The sequence below is a fragment of the Panthera leo genome, chromosome D4, assembly GCF_018350215.1.
Source record: "Panthera leo isolate Ple1 chromosome D4, P.leo_Ple1_pat1.1, whole genome shotgun sequence".
In the NCBI taxonomy this organism is placed as follows: Eukaryota; Metazoa; Chordata; class Mammalia; order Carnivora; family Felidae; genus Panthera; species Panthera leo.
The window spans coordinates 91,333,446-91,343,809 of record NC_056691.1 but is presented as its reverse complement, the minus strand read 5'-3'; the positions used below and the strand labels follow the sequence as shown (position 1 = coordinate 91,343,809).

The 10,364-nt window shown below is 54.2% G+C and overlaps 1 protein-coding gene across 1 annotated transcript in view; it reads right to left on the bottom strand.

Annotated features, from left to right (window-relative positions):
• Positions 1 to 9,482, bottom strand: part of BRD3 (bromodomain containing 3) — a 63,413-nt gene extending 53,931 nt beyond the window's left edge. Inside the window, exon 1 of the mRNA XM_042911974.1 lies at positions 8,932 to 9,482. The gene's annotated coding sequence lies outside the window, so the exon portion shown is untranslated. The remainder of the gene's footprint in view (positions 1 to 8,931) is intronic.
• Between the last annotated feature and the right edge of the window lie 882 nt (positions 9,483 to 10,364).

Sequence of the window (10,364 nt, the reverse complement as noted above, 5' to 3'; positions counted from 1 at the left end):
AAAGGGCAGAGCGTAAAAAAGTACTCAAAGGGGGCGCCTGGGTGGCTCAGTCGGTTAAGCGTCCGACTTCGGCTCAGGTCTCGATCTCGCGGTCCGTGAGTTGGAGCCCCGCGTCGGGCTCTGGGCTGATGGCTCAGAGCCTGGAGCCTGCTTCCGATTCTGTGTCTCCCTCTCTCTCTGCCCCTCCCCCGTTCATACTCTGTCTCTCTCTGTCTCAAAAAAATAAATAAACGTTAAAAAAAAATTAAAAAAAAAAAGTACTCAAAGAAAAAAAATGGCTGAAAACTCTCCAAATCTGGCAAAAGGTACAGACCTGCCTATGGACTCAAGAAGCTGAGTGAACCTCGAATAGTTTAAACTTGAAGCAATGCACACCAAGACGCATCACAAACGCCAACCGCTAAACACCAAGAGAGAAATCTTGAGAACGGTAAGAAAGAAACATCCTTTATCAAAAACTATTGAGAAAAAAAAAATAACAGCAGATTTCTCGTTGGGAACTATGGAGGCCACAAGGGAGTGGAATAACATTTTTAATGGGCTAGAAGACAAAGCTGTATGGGGTGCCTGGGTGGCTCAGTCATTTGAGCGTCCGACTTTGGCTCAGGTCATAATCTTGCACTCCGTGAGTTCGAGCCCCATGTCGGGCTCTGTGCTGACCACTCGGAGCCCGGCGCCTGCTTTGGATTCTGTTCCTCCCCCACTCATTCTCTGTCTCTCAAAAATAAATAAACATCAGCAAAAATATATTTAAAAAATATAGGAGAAAAAGCTGTCAATCTGGCAAACATACCCACCAAGAAGGATAAAGACTTTCTCAGATGCAGGAGAGGAAACCATTCGTGACCAGCAGAACTGCTTAAGAGAAGTTCTCGGGCAAGAGGGAAATTTGGAATGTCAGGAATGACAGAAGAACAACAGACATTGTAAATATTTAGGTAAATGGTCTGTTTTTTCCTTTTAATTTTTAAGAGATGTGTGTGATGGCTGAAAGAAGGAAACACTGCACTGTCTAGTGGGATATTCAGTGTCTTTGGTTCCGATTCACGTGACAACTATAAATAAAGAGACCGAGGCAAAGGGACCAATGTGCTGGTGAGGTCTAAAATATTGACATGCTGTGGACTGTGAAGTAAACTTAGAAATATACTTATTTTAGTCCCTAAACAATCCGCTAAAAAACTATACACCCAGGGGCGCCTGGGTGGCTCAGTGTCCAAGTCTTGATTTTAGTTTGGGTCATGATCCCAGGGTCGTGGGATCGAGCCCCACCCCAGGCTCTGTGCTGAGCGTGGAGCCTGCTTGAGCTTCTCTCTCTCTCTCTCTCTCTCTCTCTCTCTCTGCCCCTCCCCCACTCAAGCGTGCTCTCTCTCTCTCTCAGAAAACAAAACAAAACAAAAAACCACACACACAAAACACATAGTCAGAATTCCCAATAGATAAATTACAATGGATCATTAAGAAGTATTCAAACAAGTTTTGGGGTGCCTGGGTGGCTCAGTCGGTTAAGCGTCCGACTTCAGCTCAGGTCACGATCTCGCGGTCCGGGAGTTCGAGCCCTGCGTCGGGCTCTGGGCTGATGGCTCGGAGCCTGGAGCAGGCTTCCGATTCTGTGTCTCCCTCTCTCTCTGCCCCTCCCCCGTTCATGCTCTGTCTCTCTCTGTCTCAAAAATAAATAAACGTTAAAAAAAAATTTATTAAAAAAAGAAGTATTCAAACAAGTTTTTAAGGCATGAAAAGATAAGTAGAGGTAAAAGAAAAAAACAAACAGAAAATAAATAATAAAACAATAGACCCAAATCCAGACATGCCCATAATTATATTACAGGTAAATGGCTTCCCTAGACTTGGCAAGAATATATTTTACACTTATAAATTAGTTAAGGGGGTAGTTACCATGTTATGTGTTCTGTACGCAACAAAATAAAACATAAACAGCCTACACACAGCAAAGAGAAAAGACAACTTGTCAAAATGGATTAAAATCCATGACCCAGCAATAGGCTGTCTATAGCAAGCTTCAATTATGACAGAGGTGGGTTAAAAATCAAAAGATAGAAACTGATATACAAATACTAGTCGAGGAGGCTGGCATGGCCGGGTTAATATCAAAGCAGGTGCCAGAACAGAGAAAACTACCAGGGATCAAGAGGGACATTACATACAGATGAAAGTGTCCATTCACCAAGAGGCCGTAGCAATCGTAGACGTCACAGCGTAGACTTAACAGCGGACTTTTAGAGTGCATGATCAAAAGTGTTTGAGCCAAGGGGGTCCTGGGTGGCTCAGCCAGTTGTGTGTCCAACTTCGGCTCAGGTCATGATCTCACGGTTCGTGGGTTCAAGCCCCGTGTCGGGCTCTGTGCTGACAGCTCAGGGCCCGGAGCCTGCTTCGGATTCTGTGTCCTGCTCTCTCTCTGCCCCTCCCCCGCTCATGCTAGGTCTCTCAAAGGTGAATAAACGTTAAAAAAAAAAAATTTTTTTTAAAGTGGTTGAGCCTTAACCAATGCCTCACCCCTACTACAAACACGAACTCGACCTGGATGGCATATCTGATTGCGAAAACGTAAAACAATGACTCTTTTGGAAGAAAATCTTTGTGACCGTGTGGATTAGGCAGACGGTTAGATATGATGCCAGACACACAATTAATAAGAGAAAAAAAGTCATAGAGGGAACTTCATCAAGGCAAAAGAAGCTTTGCTTTGTGAAAGACCCGGCCAGGCGAATACAGACGAGACCCGGACTGGCAGAGAACGTTTGCAAATTACACGTCCCTCAAAGGATGGTGTCCGCCCTCTGGAAGTAACTCTCGCTACTCAACAATGGGAAGCCGAGCCATGTAAAAAAAATAAGCAAACTGTTTAAACAGACACTTCACCAAAGAAGGTACAGAGAAACGCACATCATTAGCCACAGAGAAATGCAAGTCAGAGCCACAGTTCGATACCCAAAACAGTTGGAAGCAGGGCTCAAACAGATGTTTACGCACCCAAGTTCACAGTGTGTAAACAGATATTTACGCACCCAAGTACACACAGGCTCTCTTGTTCACGAGAGCCAAAAGATGGAAATAACTCCGCTGTCCGTCAGTAGCTGCCTTACAGAATGCGGCAGACCCATGCAACGGAACACTATTCATCCGCTGACAGGAGCGGAGTCCCTAGCGCCTGCTAGAGCGCGGACGAACCTTGAAGACATCGTGCTAACAAGCCAGACACGCGGGGACAAATGCCGTGTGATTCCATTTATGTGAAATGCCCAGAATGGGCAGATCCGTCGAGAAGGAGGAGAGAGGTTATCCGGGGCAGGGGCGTGGGGGGGAGCGGGGAACAGGAAGTTTGTGTTTAGTGGGTCGAGTTTAAGATGCTGAAAGAGTCCTGGAAATGGACAGCGGGGACGGCCGCATGCCCACGTGCTGATTGTATTTAATGCCACTAAATCGTATATTTAAAAAGTGGCTTAAAGGGCCAATTTTATGGCGTGCGTATTTGGCCACGATAAGACCGTGGGCAGCAAATCCACAATGAGAGGCCACTGCGTGTTGATTAGAAGGGGAGGGGATGGGAGAGCCTGACCGGGCCGGGTTCTGGTGAGGATCATAGCCGCCGGGGCTCCCACACACCGCTGGCGGGACAGCAAAATGGGGCAGCCGCTCGCTCTGCAAGACCGTGTTGCCAAAAGATCCAGCAAAATCCAACTCCCACGTACTGACTGGAGAGAACTAGAAGTTCATGTTCACACAAAAGCTTGTATACCAACGTGCATAGCGGCCCTGTTCACCATCGCTTCAGACTGGCAACAACTCAGAGGTCCTTGAGCGAGCACACCGGTAAAGGTGGGCCATACGGGCAGTGGGCCACCACTCGACAGTGACAAAGGACAAGCCGGAGGCACAACCACGTCGGTGACGCTCAGAGGCATCATGCTGTCCGGGGGAAGCCAGTCTCAAAGGTCACACCCTGTGTGATCCCATCTAGAGGCCATCCTGGAAGACGCAGAACCCTGGGGACATGGAACGGGTTGGTGACGGCCAGGGATGGGGGAGTCAGGACTGCAAAGGGGCGACAGGAGGGAATCTCGGGGTTTGGAATCTGACAGTCCCGGTGACACAGGTGTATTCGTGTGCACAACTCCCAGAACTGCGTGGCCTCCCACATTCAATTGTATGACAGATTTACAAAGAAGAAAAAAAGATTGTGGACACCTGTGCCTTCTGGGTGCTTCCTGGGTTCCAGGCCTGGCACTAAGTGCTCCGTGTTATTGTGTAAGAATCCTTGGAACACCAGACAAGTCGGTCTGCCCATTCCCATTTTACAGATGAGGAAACTGAGGTGTCAGGACGTGCCTGGGCGTGTCTGACTGTGGAACTCACACTTGCAGCCACTGCGCAGTTCCGAGCCTCTAAGAATCAACTACTGTGTTCACACTGTGATTCCGCACGTTGAGAGCTGGGTGTGGGCAGCCGAACTCACTTGATGGAGGCTTCACGGAGCCTGGGAAGATGCCCGAAGCCTTTCCAGGGGCCTCTCCGAGTGTGGACTCGGACACCAGACAGATCATCGGGGGGAGGCCCAAAGCGGAAATGCCAAGGGATGGATGGACGCGCATCCCAGGACAGCCGGAGCCATCTGGACGCCGGGCCGGCAGAGCGGCTTCCTAGCCCCATGGGGCTGCCACAGGCCCTACCGACGGGGCACCCCCAGAGCATCGAGGAGGGGAGTGCTGGCCGGAGGAGGCCTCCTGCGGGCTCGCCATTGGGCAGGGGACCTGGGAGCGCTGGAGAGAGTGACGCTCCGTGGGGTGGCCGGGGGGACCCCGGGCCTGGCTGAGATCTCAGCCAAGGGGAGAGAGAGCAGTCACATCAGGACTAGACATAGGACCCTCCAGATGGCCAGTTACAGTCGAGACCCAGAAACACTGGGGGCCCGTGGGATTCTGCCCCGCCGTCCAAGGGGCCCTTTGCCCAGCGAGGAGCCTAGCGGCCGAGGGCCTCCAGTAGCTGCTTTCACGAGGGCGTCCTCCGCCCTTACCAGCCTCCTGCCGTTCCTTCACCCACCAGCGTCTGCCTGGGCCACCGGGGGCGGGGACCCTGTGCTCTGAGATCAAACTCCTCCTCACTCAGGACCTGCTGGAAGCTGCCAATCCCCCAGAGTAGGCCCACCCCCTCCCAGCAGCTCCTAATGGGGGTGGGGCCACATGCTGCAGACCCATGATGCCTTTGCCACCAGAAACAGCCCTCCAAGGCGGTCTGTCCCCACGCCAGCACCATTTTTCGGGGGAGGAAGCAGAACCCAGTGTCTGGGCCACTCCGAGAGACCCAGCCAGTCTTGGGGACCGCGTGCAGTCTGAGCCCAGAGCCCTGCTCTTGACCCGGTTTCTGCTGCTGCCCCAGAAGTTTGGTTTCCTTCATCCTCTGGGCTATCATCGTGACCGTCTGCAAGCTTGGTGCTCCCCTCGCCGTGGGGTGCTGGGGGCTCGCCTCCCCGCCCACCGAGCTGTCTCCAGGCCTCAGGCAGCAGGAGGCTCTGAGCATCTCCGGCCTCCCTGGTCTGCCTCTGAAGATCATGCTCTCCCGCAGCTTGCTGCCTGGGCTCCCCTCACCCCTCCCAGCCCGTCTTCCATGCTCCCCCAGCCTCCTCCCATTTGCTTCCCCCCCCCCCAACCATTGGCCTTTGTTTACGCGGCCTGTTCTTCTGCCCCCAAATGCCTGCATCCTGCTTTGGGGGCAGCCCCTGCATTTGGGGTGCCTCTGGTCAAACGGCATGTGGGAAGGCCTCTTTGACTTTCTATCAACCCACCAGCAAGGCTGCCTGTCCCCCTAGACAGAGAGCTCCCAGAGGGTGGGGACCACGTGGGGCCAGCCTCCTATCCACATCTCCCGGCAGCACCAGGGGTGGTGGGGGGGGGGGGAGTGAGGGCCAGGTAACCGGCTTGACACGAGAGAACAATTGCGACAGCTCATCTGAATCCAGCGTCCCTCTCCCACCGTGGGCGTGAGCGAGACCCATGCTTATTTTCTTTAGTGACAAAGGCGGGACACCGGTTGGACGAATTTGGGCAACATACAAGCAAGGTTGACGGCGGCCCCCGCGGTCCTTCCCCCTGGGTGCCCCGTGGTCGTTTCTGTGTCCTCCAGAGCCTCTGCTCTAAGGTTCTTTCTCTTTCTCCCCACACGTAGCTTTGTTTTACAAAAATTCTGTCATCTCTCAAAATGCCATGACCGCCCCCGCCCCCACCCCCACCCCCGGCACGGCCTCCCCAGCTACCTCATTCATTTGGTGGCTGCAGAATGTTCCAGCATCCGATGGAGCATGACTGACTCACCTCTTCCCCTCGGGATGGGCATTTAAGTTGTCTCCAATTATTTCATCCTTATAAATAACGTTGCCGTGGACATTCTGTCACAGCCTTGTGCCGCCTGCAGTGGTTTCGGGGGGGGGGGCGGGGGCGGTCCCTGGGAGGGGTTACTGCAGGGTCTGTGTGCTCTAAACGGGCACTGGGGTCTGTCTTCCATTTCGGTTTTAGGGAGCACCGCTCCTACCCTTTCAATGACCTCCTCCATGCTCACGGTCCCCGACAGCTTTAACATGAGACCCCGAGATCGACAGGGAATCTAAGTCTGGGGCTGGAACTATCCAGAACCGTCCACCCCCCACCTCCTCTGACCCAGACAACCCAACAGCCCCAATTTGAAGCCTGCCCCCTGCTTCCCAAAGTAGAAGCATAGAGGGCAGGGACCTGCCCCAGCTGCCTGCGGGCTCTGGAAACAACAGGGATCGGGCCTCCGATTCTGTCCCCCAAGGTGGGGCTCACGCAGGAAGACAGCTGCCAGCTGCGTTACCCCAGGCCTCCGAGCTGCCTTGGAGAAGATGGGGCTTCATTCCCTTCAGTTCCGTAGCTTGGGGGGTTGGGGGGGGGGTCTATTTAAAGACCCCGGAGGGAAGGGGTGGGTAGACAGAGGGGCCACAGAGGCTCTTTGGGGGAGCCAGGGACAGAGGGAGCCAGCCTGCAGCTGGTGGGGAGAGCAGCTGGGCGCCGCTCGGACTTTGGGACTTTGGCCTTTGGCGTTCCCCCCTCCCCCCATGTCAGCTTTTCTATTTTAGGCGGCTGGCTCCTCCTCGTTGCAGCCAGCCCGGGAAACCCAGAAAGGTGGGTGCTGGGGGGCCGGGCCCCTACGCACTCGCGCTCACCCCGTGGGCTTCCGGGCGCAGGTGAGGGCCGCACCCCAACAGCGGGGCTCCTGGACCTTATCCCACAGAAGCGTTCATAGTCACCAGGCCCCGGGGACAGCCCAAAGGGGCAGCCAGCACTCTGAGCACCAGGGGAACGGACTGGAAAGTGCTTGGTGGGGCCAGGAGCCATAGCTGTCGGCGGGAGACGCAGCCTGAAAGCTGCTGGGATTACTGGCATCCGTGGGAGCAGCGTCCGCAGAGGGGAAGGGCCCCCGCGGGTCGGTACCCTGTACCGGGTGGGCTCTGGGGGCGGGACGAGCGGGGTCCAGCCCCAGCTCCGTCATTTCCCCGCAGCGTGGCCTGGGGCAAGGCAGGGGCCCCCCCGAACCTCCATTTTTTTTCCTCATCTGTAAAGATCAGAATAGCTCACGACCATGTTTGGGAATTCACAAGGCTGTATTTGACGTCCTTAGACGAGGGGACGGCACACAGTAGGCGCTCAGTAAGAACAGCTGCGGGGGTTTTAATAACATGGACAAATGGAAACAGTTGGACGTGACAGGGGAGTGCAGGGGGGAGCACTAGTGGCCCCATTTACATTCCTTAAAAATGACCCGGTAAACCGCTGGTGCAGAATACCCTCCCCCCCCCCCCCCACCCCATTCCAGAGCCTTGGAAAACCCCGTTCGTTTCATCTCCCGATTTCCATGTGGCCGCTCAGGTCACAGGAGCTGCTTTTTTTCTCACTCATCGGGACCCTTCTCTAACCAAGGGGATTAGCCCAGCGGAGGTGGGGAGGGGATTTGCAGACCGGAACAGGTGGGGCCTGGCATTGGAAGTCTGAGCCGCATTCCGGGGATTCCTGCTAGATGACCCGCCCAGTCTGGCCTGGGGGGGTGCCCTGGACTGGTGCCCTGCACCCAGCACCACCTGGAGGGGGCCCTCCCCGGAGACGTCCAGGCCTGGAGGAGGGTGGAAGCTGAGAGCAGCCAGATTTAGTTGTGGGGGCTTTGGGGCAAGGTAGGTTAGGCTTAAATCCAACAGGAAGTGAAAGTGAATATTCCAGGATTCATTCGTTCAGAGGGTCTTTATTGGGTACCTACTGAGTGCCCCTCCCAGCAGGCACTGCGGCCCTAAAGGGTTCTCCCTGCTCCCATGACCCCATATGAGGGCGGTGGAAAAGTGAATGGACTCTGATGAGGGCCACGGTGCTGGTAGGGACCGGAAGGGACAGAATGTGGATTGAGCCTAGTGTCCTCGAGGAAGGGACAGTGCAGGGGACCGTCCTGGCTTCCGTGGAACAAGGGGCTGCCGGGAATGGGGGCTTTCAGTTCTAAACTCAGGCAGTGCCAGGCAAACTGGGCTCTCAGGCACCCTTGGGAGGGAGTGAAGGACGGATGTCCAGGAGGTGCAGACTGGGCAAAGGCTGAAGGAGGAGGGAATGTGACATCAGGACCCGGTCTGACCTGCTCCCTCTGTACCTGGGAAGTAGACCGGGGAGGGAGAGAAGAATGGTAGGACGAGAAACGGCTTTCCGGATACTGGGGTTGGGAGTGGATTTTTGGACTCAGGTCAGCTGAAGGCCCACCGGTACCCACGGGATGGTGGGCAAAACACCCGTCCTGATGGACCACGGGCAGGGACGGGGGAAAAGAGAGGAGAGCCCAAGGAGGGGAAATAGGGACAGAAGTCTCCCAAACCAGCTGTCCTGGGATAGTTACCTGGGGGGAAGGGAATTAACACAAACCCCCACTGACCTGGGCTGGCGGGAGCCTTGGGGATCTCTAGGCAGTGACAGCGACTCCCTGGAAAATGGTGGCCCAGCAGAGGCGGGCCGTCTAGTCTGGAAAGCTGGCGAACAGTTCCTGGAAGCCCTGTGTCCCTCTTCTTCTGCAACCCTCCCTCCTCAACTGCCATCGGAATCCAGAGCCCTGGGCTTGGCCATTAAAGGGCCAGCACTTCCATCCCCCACCCGCCCCCCAGCCCTCTGCCTGCTACACAGAGCATCTCAGCATCCCTGCCACGCGGTCTGTTCCTTTGCCACCTCCCGGCAAGCCCTGCGGATTTGGCAATGCACTGTTCCTGGTGAAATACTTATCACCGGGTGACCAAATACGGTTTTTCAAGGCCTAGAAGAAGGTGATGTTCTTAGTTTCAGCTCTGCCACTGTCATAGAGCCTTGCTGACTGCTTCTGTGGACACAGGTTGCTCTCTCTTCTTTTAAGACCCTCGGTGCTTGCTTCTCCCTCATTCACTCATCCATCCACCCAGCGTTTATCTGTGTATCCTTCCATCCTTCGTCCATCCATCCATCCATCCATCCACCTGCCATTGTGTATTGTGTCGTCTGCCGGTTGGGAGTTTGGGCTCTGCCTGGAGCCAGTACTGAATTCCACGGTGGTGCCCGTGGGCACTTGGGCGACTTCTCAACCTGAGACTCAGTTTCCTCATTGTGAAAAAGAATAAAGGCGCCCACGGCACAGGCTTGTTGTGAAGGTGCGGGAAACACCATGCGACAAACTTACCAGAGAATGGAGCCCCCAGGCGCTCCCCCCTCTCTTCCTCCTCTCTCCCAGTGCCACCTGCCATGAGTGCTGTGAGGAGCCTGGTGGAGGGACCTGGGCCAGTGGGGAGGGTGCCCAGACAGGTTCAAACTCTCAGGCTGATGAGACAGCCTTGAGAAATGTTGTCTCTTACAAGCATTGTTCACGGAAACAGGTTCATTTACCAATTAGCTGCCGTTGGCCAAAGAATGGTCAATATTCTGGAAAACAAAACAAAACAAAATCTCCAAAATGCTCTTCCTTTCTCTGTGGTTTTTATTCTCTCTTCCATTTCCACCTGTGATTTTTCTGAGCCCGAACACATTTCGGGAGGGATATAAAAGGATTTAAAATTTCGACAATAAAGGAAATCACCTTTTACTAAATTGCTTTACCTGCTGTGTTGTTTCTAGTATTTTAGCTGTGACCGCAAGGATTGCTCGCAAGAACTCTTAACAGAGAGGATTTTCTCATTTTCATTAGAAGGCTTTATCTCCTTGGGCAAGACCAACTGACTTGGGAACCTGGTTTGAGTTCTGAGATCTGGAATCTTATCCAGCTGTCCAGATGGTGGGAGGGCTGGGAGTATTTTTGATTTAGGGCAGGGATCTGGGGTGCACAGACTGGGGGTGGTGCTAGGCTAAAGG